At 39.5% G+C, this 13,705-nt stretch overlaps 1 long non-coding RNA gene across 1 annotated transcript in view; it reads left to right on the top strand.

Annotated features, from left to right (window-relative positions):
• The window catches only part of LOC130540837 (uncharacterized), a 34,261-nt gene extending 23,949 nt beyond the window's left edge, over positions 1-10,312 (top strand). The window contains exon 5 of the long non-coding RNA XR_010109981.1: positions 134-10,312. This is a non-coding gene — a long non-coding RNA (uncharacterized LOC130540837). The remainder of the gene's footprint in view (positions 1-133) is intronic.
• The last annotated feature ends 3,393 nt before the right edge of the window (positions 10,313-13,705 follow it).

Below are 13,705 nucleotides of genomic sequence, written 5' to 3' on the forward strand. Positions count from 1 at the left end.
CTCTCTTGTCTGCCGCCATGTAAAATGTGACTTTTGCCTTCCACCATGACTGTGAGGCCTCCCCAGTCATGTGGAACTGTCAGTCCATTAAACCTCTTTTTCTTTTCTTTTTTTCTTTTTCTTTTTTTTTTAGATGGAGTTTGGCTCTTGTCGCCCAGGCTGGAGTGCAGTGGTGCGGTCTTGGCTCACTGCAACCTCCGCCTCCCGGGTTCAAGCTATTCTTCTGCCTCAGCCTCTCAAGTAGCTGGGATTACAGGTGCCTGCCACCACACCCAGATAATTTTTTGTATTTTTAGTAGAGACAGGGTTTGGCCATGTTGGGCAGGCTGGTCTCAAACTCCGACCTCAGGTGATCTGGCTACCTCGGCCTCCCAAAGTGCTATGATTTCAGGCATGAGCCACTGCGCCCGGCCCTTTTTCTTTATAAATTACCCAGTCTTGGGTATGTCCTTGTCAGCAGCATGAGAACAGACTAATACAAAGCATTTAGTAAGTTCAGGCTCTTTTTTTTTTTCTAGTTTCTAGAACTGGTGCAGATTTGCCTCTAATCATTTAAAAATAGTAAATATAATATTCTCCATTTCTGGTGGGTGGAATTCCCATATCCACAGCACTTTCTTTCCCCTTCCTCTCTCTGCTTGTGAGGGCCTCTGAGTTTATTATTTCACTCATTCATTACATAAATACTAAGTACCTGTGCTGTGTTGTGTTACAGCATTAAATCATATGCTACAACATTTTCACCAGACAAGGTCTATGGGTTTTGGAAAAACTCTAGGCAGTTTTCCTGAATCCCAAGCAGGCTTGTTCAGGCTTACTATTTAGAGAAAATGGGTCTGACCTGGAGAGTCAGTATTTATGGTGTGATGCACTTGAGTAGATCTTATCAGCATCTACTAATGAGAGTTGAACATTAGCATGCTAATGTCTAAATTCAGAGAATATTCTGTGTCATTGAGATAGGCAGAAAAATGACCCCCCAAAATCTATCTACGTCTTAACCCCTGAACCTGTGCGTATTTCCTGATATAGCAAAAAGGGAGGGAGGTCCTTGCAGATGTGATTAAGTATTATGAGATAGAGAGGTTATCCTAGATTATCTGGGTAGGCACTACAGGTAATCACATGTACCTTATAAGAGGGATGAAGGAGGAGATTTTACTGCATACAGAGGAGAAGGTGATGTGAAGATGGAGCAGAGAGAGACCTGAAGATGCTGGCATTGAAGACGCAGGGATGCAGCCACAAGCCAAGGAGTGCCTGCTCTCACCAGAAGCTGAAAGAGGCAAGGAATGTCTTCTTCTATATAGAACCTGCAGAGGGAGTACCCTGCCAACACCTTTATTTGGGCCCAGTGATACTATCAGACTTCAGACTTCTGGCCTTCAAAACTGCCAGAAAATGCATTCCTGTCATTTTAAACTACTACGTTTATGGTGATTTGTTACAGCAGCCACAGGAAATTAATCCAGCCACTTTATGTCCAAAATGAGGTTAATCATAGGGAACCTGTAAGTGCATGCCTTGTTTCAAGTTTACCAGAGATGCCACATCCTTCCTGGTGTCTCTGTGGGTTTGCTTCCTAAGATTCCAGTCAACCCTTGCACCCGGTGATCAACTTTCCAACTGTCTTTCAGAAAATGATTAACTTCTGTTTTTTAACTAAGTCGTCCCCAGCAAGCCATATTTTTGTGAAAGCTTACTGTTCATTTCTGCAGGCCTGAAGGGAGGTGGGGCTAGTAAGTCTCAGCCCCTTCTCTGCAAGCCTGCCCTAAACAGCAGTGACAGACATGGCATGGTCCACCTTCTAGTCCTTAGATATAATGCCAAGATAAACAAGTTTGATTGATACCCTGGGGTCAAATTCCTTTTTGCGCTCCAGGTACTGAGGAGAAGGCATTGTATATGGGACACTGGAAGAGGTGTGGGACTGTGTGAAGCTGGCTGTTGGGGGCCTGTGAGAGAAGGGGGATGAGAATGTGATTGGTTTTGAAATGATCTAAAATAGAAACTCCACAGATGTCCACTGAGAAATTGAGACTCCATTCTGTAAAAAGGCACAGAGTCATAGAACTGTAGCGCTAGAAAGACTCTGGTCACCTGGCTCAATCCCCTGTTCTACAAAAGACGGGTCAGAGGCCTCCAGAGATACGACTCTCCAAGGCTGTCCAACCCATAGGTAGAAAAACTGGGACTTTTTGAAGTGTTTCTGTGAGAATGAAAATAAATAGCTGTAAAAGGCTCAGAATAGTGTTTGATGTAGTAAGTGTTCAAAATGTTTGATTGTGATAGGTTTATTTAAAACATTGGGCCACCTAAATTTCCAACATCAAAAGTGAAGTAACAAGAATGCTAATTAAATACAACCTTTTATCTAAAATAATGCAATCATCAGAGCCTTTCTGTTCCATCTGCCTCTGTGACTACTGCCCAGTCCAAGCTGCCATTGCCTAGATTGTCATAGCGGCCTCCTCATCGTTGTCCTGTTTCTTTTGACAACTTCCAAAGACTATTTCCCTCCCAGCTACATCCCATTCTCCTCACAGCAGCCAGAGAATTTTTTTTGTAAAAAATGTAAGTCAAATCAGGTGCCTTCTCTTCTAGAAACCTCCAGTGGCTCCTTTTCTCAGTCAGAGTAAAATCCACATCCTTACCCAGAGCTACACGGCCCAACAAGAGGGACCCTGTGCTGCACCCTGGAGCTCTTCTCCTGTAATTTGAGTGTCTTGCCTACCCTGCTCTGGCCACACTGGCCTCCTTGCTGTGCCCAAATACTCCAGGCCTGTGGCCTTGGGGTCTTTAATGTGTCTTTTGCCTTGGTTGGAATGCTTTTTCCCTGCATGCTCAGTTACCTGCTCCCTTTCCTCCTTCAAGTCTCTTCTCAAATGTTGCCCTATCAGAGGGTATTTTTGGCCACCCTACATACCAGAGCAAACCACCAGCCCTCATTGGCTGCCTATCACGCTTTATTTTTCTTTATAGCATTTATCCCCACCAGATATTAAATATATACATATTTACACCTTGCTAGTCTATCTGTTCAGTACTATACTTTTACATGAAAGTAAAAAACAAACAAGAGACAGTTTACATATTATATCTTTCTTTTAAAAAAACATAACTTACTCTATTTGGGTGAATAAATGACAATTGAGCCTATGATTTGTTCTGTGTCTCCTAAGAATCTAATTTATCAACCAAAATAATCTTCCTGGGGAGATGCAGTGAACACTATGCTGCACACATAAACACATTGCATCACCCCATGTAGATTATTTTGGTTGATAAATTAGATTCTTAAGAGGCTTGGGGGTCAAATACTCCAGGCATTAAATGTCAGTTCTACTGCTTGCTAGCTAGAGTACTTCCACAGTGAAAGCGAGGGAGCTTTTACTGACTGTCCCTGAGTCATTATTTCCTTATTTGCAAAACAGAAATAACTTTGCAACGTTGTAAAGATTAGCAAAATTGTATAGGAAAGGCCTACCACAGTGCATAGGGCGTAGTAGGAACCTAAAAACTGAGAAGGATGTTTATTCTTGTGTCTATAATAGTAGTGTCATTTAAACCCCACCATGAAAGCATGGCCAGAATGGTTTAAGTAATTTCTTATGAAATATGTGATAGCCATTATTATCATCATTCTTGACATTATTTTTAAATCAGCATTAAAGTTTGGTAAGAATGCTTTGAGATGAATTATTTTTTGCAAACTGAACTGATTCATGTAGAGAACTGCAAACAAAATATTTTGCCAATATACTGATTAACGACATAACATACACACTATGTGTGCTCTTTAATCCAGCTCCAAATGCAAATAAAAGTTTAAAAATGCCCTCTCCTGTCTAAGAAACAAGCCCAAACAGTAGCCAAGTACATATATAGAATTTAACTCGGGGTGTCTGAATTTACTGTAGTTGCCCATGGATGGGAGAAGCAGCCTGCCAAGGCCCAGAGATGCAGGGTTTAATTCCCAGAGCTCATGGGAAGCCAGCTGATTGGTGAATGTGCCCGCACTGTGTAATTGAACATGTGCTCCCAGCCCAACTGCAGGAAGGATGAAATTTGTTAAGTGGTATCTTTCATGAGATTAAAAAAGGAAGATAAACTGTCACTGGTTATGATAGGGTCTTATTAAATTTCTGCCCTACGAATTTGGAAACTGTGATAATCCAGACTTGGCATATATGATACAGAACAAAAAAGTGGAATTAAATGCTGACACTTGGAAATTTTACATTATGGTGCACCCCTAGATGCTAGGGCTCGTTGTTGACTTAAGTTTATTTTGTTTCAATTCTGTGTATCTATTTTTAACCCTTAGGTGCCCTCTGCTGAGCGTTGTCCTGGTTCACTTCCAGTATAAAGCTCAGAATGCAGGAATAATATCCAAGTGCCAGCAAAACCACTTGGGTGGTCGCAAAATGGAGTGAGGAGGATCATGAGGGCTGTGTTTCTGAAGGACCCACAGGGGGAGGCAGCAGGGATGAACTGCAAAAAAGTGGCAGTCTATGCTGCACACATCAGCCCCACAAAAGAATAACAAAATCCAGGAGCAGAGAGCTGAGTTACCCTAACTGAGAATGGCTCCGCAGTGGGGATGGTTTGAGAACCGTGACCTGGGTCTAGATGGCCCCTCTTGGAGCTCACTAGGACCCTGCATACATTCCCTGCCTATTGACCTCACACAGCAGTGGCTTAACTCGGCTGAAAGGAGAACTGTCTGTTCCTCTTTGTTGGTTTAACCATATGATACACAATCCTGTAAACAAATTAATTTCCTCTGGGACTTCTGAAAGCATGCTAACTGCATTATCATTTTTTTCTGCACAAAGGAAGCTTAGCAAGAAAACAATTATGGGATGGACTTCAAATGATCTCCAAATGGCCATAAAATAGAGATGTAGTCAACAGAGATGCAGGAGAAAAAAAAATTAACAAGGTTTTGTTTGCTAAAATCTAGGATTCATTTGATTTTAAAGCTGTGTGACCCACTTCCATTCTTTCTCCCTTCCAACAGCTTTCTGCACAAACCTTTTGCCACCCTCATTATTAACATTTGTATTCCTCCTCTACTGCCCAGAGCCTTTCTACTCTGTGTTCTCCAATTCATCCTAAAATCAAGATCAAGGTAGAATTCTCGAACTTGGCCTATTCTGAAAAAAACGGACATGGCTGGGACAGAGAGCTTGTATGAATATTCCCAATTGGTAAGGAATGAGTTTGCAGACTCATTTATTCTGCCATCAAGCATTTACTGGCTGTCTGGTTTGTGCCTGACCCTATGCACTTCCTTAGGGAATGGAATAAAAAAAAATACATGATCTTCTCCTTAAAGCAACTTGATGCTTGATAGAATGACAGACAAAGCAAGAATTGAAACAGAGTGAGGTGACTGCTGTGATGGGTGAATGCTTAGAGCTAGGGAGGGGTAGAAGAGGAGAGAGAAGGAGTATTGCTTAGTTTGGGTCTTGAAAGATAAGTTACTGTTCTGAAACTACAGTAGTATACTGTTGAGGGGCACAGATGGACCATTCAAGACAGAAAGCTGCAATGGCCTGTGGGGACAGGCGGAAACTGCCACCCTCCTCCAGTCACTCAGGCCCTAAACCATAGCTGTGACAGTCTATCAACTTACCTTCCAACCTCACCTGCAGGACACAAGGGAAAGAGTTGCCAAAGAGGTGGCTGTAGGTAATGGGGTATATACATTTGGATACTGGACACAGAGAAGACACAGATCCAAAGTCTCATTGGGATGAGGAAGTTAGAAGAGCTTGAGTTTCCTTGTTCTTACTAAAATATATGAACACTCCTTCATTGATTATCAATACCATCCTGTCTGAATGCAGACATCTGGTAGTGGTCTGATGTCTTCAGCAGGAACTCCCTTCTTTTCTATCCTAGCTTCCTGTCCACATCCCAATAGGCTTAGTGAGTCTTTTGGGTAGAAAAAAATCTTAGAGCCTTTTATTCCAAATCCCCCCTGATAAGTGAAAGAAGCCAGTCTTAAACAGCTACATACTGAGCCAGGCACGGTGGCTCATGCCTGTAATTGCAGCACTTTGGGAGGCTGAGGCTGGTGGATCACTTGAGGTCAGGAGTTCCAGACCAGCCTGGCCAACATGGCGAAACCCCATCTCTACCAAAAATACAAAAATTAGCTGGGTGTGGTGGCGGGCGCCTGTAATCCCAGCTACTCGGGAGGCTGAGGCAGAGAGAATCACTTAAACCCAGGAGGCAGAGGTTGCAGTGAGCGGAGATGGCGCCACTGCACTCCAGCCTGGGGGACAGAGTGAGACTTTGTCTCAAAAAAAAAAAAAAAAGGCTATATACTGTATGATTCCATATGACCTTAAAAAAAGACAAAAATAAAGAGTTGGCAAATAGATCAATGGTTGCCAGGGAGGGTTGAATAGATAGAGAATAGGTTTTCTGTTTTTTTGGGTTTTTTGGGGGCAATGAAACTATTCTGTATAACACTGTAACAGTGGATACATAAGAATATGCATTTGTCAAAAACTCTAGAACTTTTCAGCACAAATAGTAAGCCTTAATATGCGCAAAATTTTCTAAAAAAGCATTTGCATGTATGCTTTTCAATGTTTACAAATGTATGGAAAAAAACCTCAGTGAAGAAAGTAGAAAGGTGCTTCCGTAAGTAACTTTGGAATTGGGTAGATTTTATCAGACCAAAGGCAAAAAACCCCAAACCCTTTAATTGATAAAGTTGTTTCCCATGGGGGTATGGGTTAACAATTCTGAAATCGCTGTATGTGTATATTGGAACTGAACAATTAAGTAAATGGATGATAGATAGTGGGAAACAGGTTTCTCACTTTTGGAGTGGGAGGTTACAGACAAGCAAGGGGAGGTGGCTGGAATAATCTGTAGGTAATGGATTAGAGTTGGGGATGTCAGCATGAACTCCTGTTTAGCTTAAAGTCGATATACCTACACAGAGGCACATATATAATATAATACATATCTATATATCATATTTAAAGATATTATATATGTGTGTGGGTCTATATTAGCATACACACATATATTTGCTCTGTCATCTGGAAGGCCTAGACGCAATACCACCTTAGTAGCAGTGAGCACACCTAATACCCTGATCTGATTTTTCTTTCTTATCTTTTCTTTTTTCTTTTCTTTTCATTTCATTTCATTTCTTTTCTTTTCTCTTTCTTTTCTCTTCCTTCCCTCTTCCTTCCTTCCTTCTTTTCTTTTTTTTTTTTTTTTGAGATGGGGTCTTGCATTATCACCCAAGCTCAAATACGGTGGTGTAATCATAGCTCACTGCTGCCTCAAATTCCTTGGGCTCAAGAGATCCTCCCACCTCAGCCTCTTGAGTAGCTTGAACTACAGGTGTATGCCACCACACCTGGCTAATTTTTAAATTTTGTGGAGATGGGGTCTTGCTGTGTTGCCCAGGTTGGTCTTGAACTCCTGGGCTCATGTGATCCACCCACCTCAGCCTCCCAAAATGCTGGGATTACAAGTGTGAGCCACTGCACCAAGCAGATCTTGTTTTCTAATATCATTCTCCAATAAAAGAACCAGGGATCTTTGAAGAGGCAATGATTTTAGGACTGGGGCAGGAAATATACAAGATAAGCCTGACACATTCTGTAGTGCTAGAAAGTCAAAAAGTGCTCAAAAAAATCCACGTCAAAGATGCAAGTCAAAGGAATACATGAAAAAACTTCCAATGGCCAAAGCTGGAACAATTCAAACAACAAAACAAAGTAGTATCAGAATAAAACTCAAAGTATAGTATAAAATAAATATCTATGCATCTATATTGATATAGAGTCATGTGCCACATAATATGTTTTGGTTAACAGTGGACCACATATACAACAGTGGTCCCATAAGATTACAGTATTATATTTGTACTACAATTTTTCTATGTATAGATATGCAAATACTTACTATTGCATTACAGTTACCTATAGTATTCAGTACAATAATATGTGGTACAGGTTTTTAGTCTAGGAGCAATAGGCTATACCATATATGTGTGCAGTAGGCTGTACCATCTAGATTTGTGTAGTAAGATTGTCCCCTTTGGAACCCTGTGATGTTCACACAATGATGAAATCACCTAATGACATGTTTCTCAGAATATACCCCAGTCGTTGAGCAACACATGACTGTAAATGGTTGAATAGATCAATAAATGGAGAAGAATAGACAAATCTCCAGTGCAGAATTCTAAATAAATTATGTAGTTACTTTGCCCTCAGAGAGATGAAGCCCTTTCTTAAATGCGAGCTGTAAGTTACTTCCTTCCAAAGAGTACAGTACAAAATATGGGGGAGAGAAGGGTAACTTTACAGTAGAGAAATCTGATAAGCACTTCAGCCAGGTGATTGAGGTCAACGTCAACAGTCGTAAGTTATGTTGGCGGTATGCACCCTTGATATGATGAAAATGACACTTTATTTCTGTAGTCTTCCTCCCCAAAACTCATAACCCATGTCCAATTATAAGAAAAACACTAGACAAATACCCATGGAGGGGCATTCTACAATATACCTGACCAGGATTCCTCAAAACTGTCAAGGCCATCAAAAACAATAAAAGTCTGAGAAACAGAGCCAACAGGAGTCTAAAAAGAAATGATGACTAAATATAATATGGGATCCCGGGTAGGATCCTCAGACAGAAGAAGGGCATTAGGCAAAAACTCAAGAAATTTGAATAAAGCATGGACTTTAATAATGTATCAATATTGATTCATTACTTGTGACAAATATACCATATTAATGTAAGATATTAATAATAGGGGAAAGTGGATGTGGGGTCCTATGGGAACTTCCAGTATTATCTTCACAATTTTTATGTAAATCTAAAACTATTCTAAATAAAAGACTATTTCAAAAATATAATATCAAGCATATAAAAAAATGAACAAAAAACTTTGAGCTGTCTTTCCAAATGTCATCTCCCCTTTTGGGGTTTATGATATTTCTTTTGTACGAAGTACATGGTTACTTTAATGACTTGGAATATAATAAATAATAACAGCAAAAGTTAGCATTTACTGAGTACCTGCTGTGTGCTATTTATATCTGTTAACTCTACTAGCACAGCTCTAATATAACCCTGATGATAACAACAGTTGAGGCAACAAGGAAGGGACAACAAGGGTTCACCCATATCTGGTTTTCCTCTCCTTCCTGGACACATGGGCCATGACTAGTTCTAATGACATGTTAGGCAAAATGGAATGTGTCATGTACAGGCCAAGACAATAAGAGCTGATATAACCCATCCACATGTTTTGTCTCCTTTGGAAGTGAACATGGAAGCTATGAATTGAGATGGCAGAACCACAAGATGGAAGTACGTTGGATTTCTGAGTCACCACCTGGAGGAGAGCTTCCCTGCAGCATCGCTGGAATCTGATATGAACTAGATATTAATCTTGATCATGTTGACTTGAACCTAATTCAGGCCTAAGACATAATATATACTGCATAATATATGCTGTATAATGATAATATATTTATGCAGTCTTTATTGATAGGAGTAGTGGTTTATCTCAGTTTTATAATAAAAATCTCTCAAAGAACACTGACTCCAAGGAATAACAATCACAAAAGGATTACAGCTTTGTTTAACACTTTCTGCAAATCCTTGAAGCTGATCTTTCCTGTTGTTTCTAATCCCAATAGCCAGCCTAAACCTTTTGGTGTAATCTCATGTATTCTGACCTCTGTTATTTCCTGCTGCTTAATGATCTTTCTATAAATTGTATGGGAAATGAAGCAAATGTAATTACAGTGTCTGCCAGCCCTGATGCAGATAAATAGATGGGAGTCTGGCCAAGTGTCTCCCCAAGCTAGCCTTTGGTGTCTTTCACTCACAGCAGAAAGAAATAGGTCATAAATTACAGCACTGATTTGTTCCAATGATATCATTAGCTCCTGGAAAACAAGGATCATGAAAAACCCATTTCAAATGAACATATGAGTCAATACCAACCAAGCATCTTTTGGAAAAGAGCCCTTATAAATTCATACTAGAATTCTGACTCCTAAGTGAATATCTGTGCATCTTCAGAACATAGAAGACTTAGCTCCAGCCCATGCATCAGTCCCTTCAGACCATAAAGTCATAACCGGGCCCATTGAAAGAGCTGGTTACATGAGACAGAGATTTACCTAGGTGAGAAAATAAAGATTAGATGGTTTGAAGCAGAGTTCTAGCCCTTCCAAATCAGACCTCCAACCCCTTTCTTAATTCTATAGTTTGTAGTTTTCAAAGAAGTTGTAATAAAGAGTAAGTAAACTAACTTCTTTTTTTCTTATGGTTTTTGTTTGATAATATGAGAATAAAAGCAATGCCCTTTTTTGACCTATCCCAGGATAAAATGCAGGTGGAGAAAAGGTTTTCCGTATTGTCTTTAGCCTTGACACAACAAAATAGGAAAAGGAATTTTCCAATCTGGGTTGAGTAGATGCAAAGAAGTGTTGTAAGGTACATTTGTAGAGCACACTCAGCACTTGGGGACTGAGGTGCCTCAAGAGAAGCTAGAGACCTAATGTAGGGATATAGAGGCCAGGAGGACACACTGGAACACAGAAGATGACAGCTTTTGAAAGAGCTCAAGATTTTAATTTCTTGAACCAGAAGACAGATTCTCCTCTATGTCTGTTCACACTTTCAGACTTTAATCTGCATTAGCCCTCTGTTCCGCACACCTGCTTCTGGACCGCTGGGTGGTTACACACTCTGACTTCATCAACCCTTATCCTTATTGTAGGGATATGAAATTTAAAATTGGCATCTTCCACAGCCAATTCTGGTCACTATTCTTGTTACTTTAACTGATATACAATAAAGAATATGCCTGACTTTGTCCCTGGTTCCTGGGAAGTAGCATCAAAACCTTTAGAATTTCTTAAGTGGTAGGAGTGTCTATTATTCATGGTGAACTCCTGGGATCAAACTTGATAGTCTGTGCTAAAGAGATGACTCAGGACGGGAGCTGGCTGCTCCTGCCAGGAAGACCAACCATGTGATTAGAGGGTGGGGCTTTGAGCCAGGTGATATCAGCTCAGTCTCCAGGGAGCCAAGGGGAGCTAGAGATTGAATTCAACTGCAAGGCCAAAGATTCCATCAGTCATGATTGTGTAATGATACCTCAATAAAAACTCTGGGCACCAAAGCTCAGTTGAGCTTCACAGGTTGTTAATATTCTGATAATGTCACACATTGATATGCCAGGAAGGTAATGCATCCTTACTCTTTGGGGATAGAACAACAGAAGCTTTGTGTTGAACTCCCCTAGACCTCATTATATGTGTATCTCTTTCCCTTTAGCTGGTTCTGATGTGTATCCTTTTGCTGTAATAAGACTACAACTGTAATTTATAGGACTTTCTTGAGTTCCATGAGTCATTTTAGTGAATTATTAATCCTGAGGGGGTTATGGGAACCACCAAACTTGTAGCAAGCTGGTCAGGAGTAAGAGTGGCCTGTGAGCCTTTGAACTTGTGACTGATGTCTTTAGTTTGTGTAGTCTTGTGGAAAACTGTGTCCCTAACCTGTAAAGTAACTGGTGTCAAAAGTCAGTGAAACTAGGCATAATTAGAACTCATGGACATTCACACCCATTCCACTTCAGTCACATGCTTCCAAGGCCTCACAGAGTTCCTTTTACACATCTATCTTCTCTACTTTGGTTCTTATTCCCTATGATGGCAAAAAGAAATACAACTGGACTCTAAGATGATGGTGACTCATGATGCCTGCTCCCTTCATTGCTGCAGATCTTTGGTTCTTATTAGCTCCTTTTACACGTCTATCTTCTCTACTTATGAATAATATTCCACTCTGATCATACAATGACCTATCCCAGTTATCAAACCATTCCTCTCTTTGCACATATCCTTTAACCACAATGAGACATTTGAACTGTTAACTTTTTCAAATATCAGCTTTTGTCTTTCTCATTATCTTTCCTGTTCAAACTGAACTCTGTAAGTGATCTCTTAAATTAACCTTATACAAGTATTCTTGATCTTCTGTCACTCTTGCCTTTCTGGACACTTGTCACACAAAACCATAATTAAGAATTAATCCTAACACATTCCTGAACCCTTCTCACACCTGATTTGCTGGACATCTGTTTAAAATCATTCAAGTATGCTATATTAATTGATAGTCTTTATTTCAAGTGATAGAAAATCTACCCCATTATCTTAGGCTAAAAACTGTAAAACACTGATGAAAGAAATAAGTCTCAAATATAAATGGAGAAATATACTATGCTTATGGATTTAAGACTCAATGTTGCGAAAGCGGCAATTCTTGTTCAAATTCAGGTATTCAACCCAATGTCAGTCAGAAGTCTGTATTTCTTTTGTATAACTTGACAAGCTAATTTCAAAATTTGCATGGAAAGGCAAAGCAAAAGATAGCCAAAATCACTTTGAAAATGAAAAACAAAACCAGAGGACTCATCCTATCTGATTTCAAGATTTACTATAAAGTTTATCTAACCAAGACAATGTGGTATTAGACAAATGATAGACACATGATAGACTCTCTGTTCAATGGAACCAGAGAGTCTAGAAATAGTGTATAGTCAATTGATTTTCAACAAAAGTGCAAAGACAATTCAATAAGAGTTTTTTTTTCCAGCACATTGTGCTAGAAAAATTGGACACTCATATGCAAAAGATAAACCTTGAACTATACCTTACACTATAAAAAAGTATTCAAAATAGATCATAGACCTAACATAAAGCCTAAAAATTTAATATTGCTAGAAGAAAACAGAAAATCCTTGTGATGTGGGGTTAGGCAAAGATTTCTTAAATACAAACCCAAAAGCATGATCCATAAAATTAAAAATTTGATAAATTAGACTTCATTTAAATTGATAATGTCTGCTCATTGAAGGACATCATTAAGAGAATAAAAAGACAAGGCAGAGTCTAGGAGAAATATTCGCGAAACGCATACCTAAGAAAGAACTTGTATCCAGAATACACAGAAAACTCTTAAGACTCAATGATAAGAAAACAATCCACCCAATTAAACATGGGCCAAAACTGTGAATAGTTACTTCACCAAAGAAGGTCTATGAATGGCAAATAAGTACATGAAAAGAAGTTCAATATTATTAGTCACTAAAATCAAACTAAAACAACAATGAGATGACACTATACATTTATTAGAACAAAGGGAAAAAAACAATTGCAAATGCTGGAGAAGATGCCGAACCACTGGAACTTTCATACAATACTGGTAGGAATGCAAATAGTACAGCCATGGTAGCATTTGAACAAGACAAAGAGACAGAGATAAAGAAAAATAGAGACAGAATGTGTTGAAGATGGAAAGGAAAGGAAAAAGGCAGAACAGATAGACTATTATTATTCTTCCTTTCTCTACCTTCCTGTCTGCACCAATTCCTAGATCTCACAGAAAGATGTAACCTGGAGAAAATGAACAGGCATATGATACATCCAGACAATCATATACAGCACATGTGAACTTCACAACAACCTTATATAGTTGGGCAGGATAGTTCTTGTCCTGTTACAGATATGAAATTCACCGATATATGCAACATATTTAGTAGACATCTACAGGGTTCTCCATGCGCCCCATAAATTCTACCTGTTCCATAATTATTCCCTTGGAGGAAAGTCTTTCCTTCAAAGACTCACAATTC

This window comes from Pan paniscus, chromosome 16, assembly GCF_029289425.2.
Source record: "Pan paniscus chromosome 16, NHGRI_mPanPan1-v2.0_pri, whole genome shotgun sequence".
Taxonomy (NCBI): domain Eukaryota; kingdom Metazoa; phylum Chordata; class Mammalia; order Primates; family Hominidae; genus Pan; species Pan paniscus.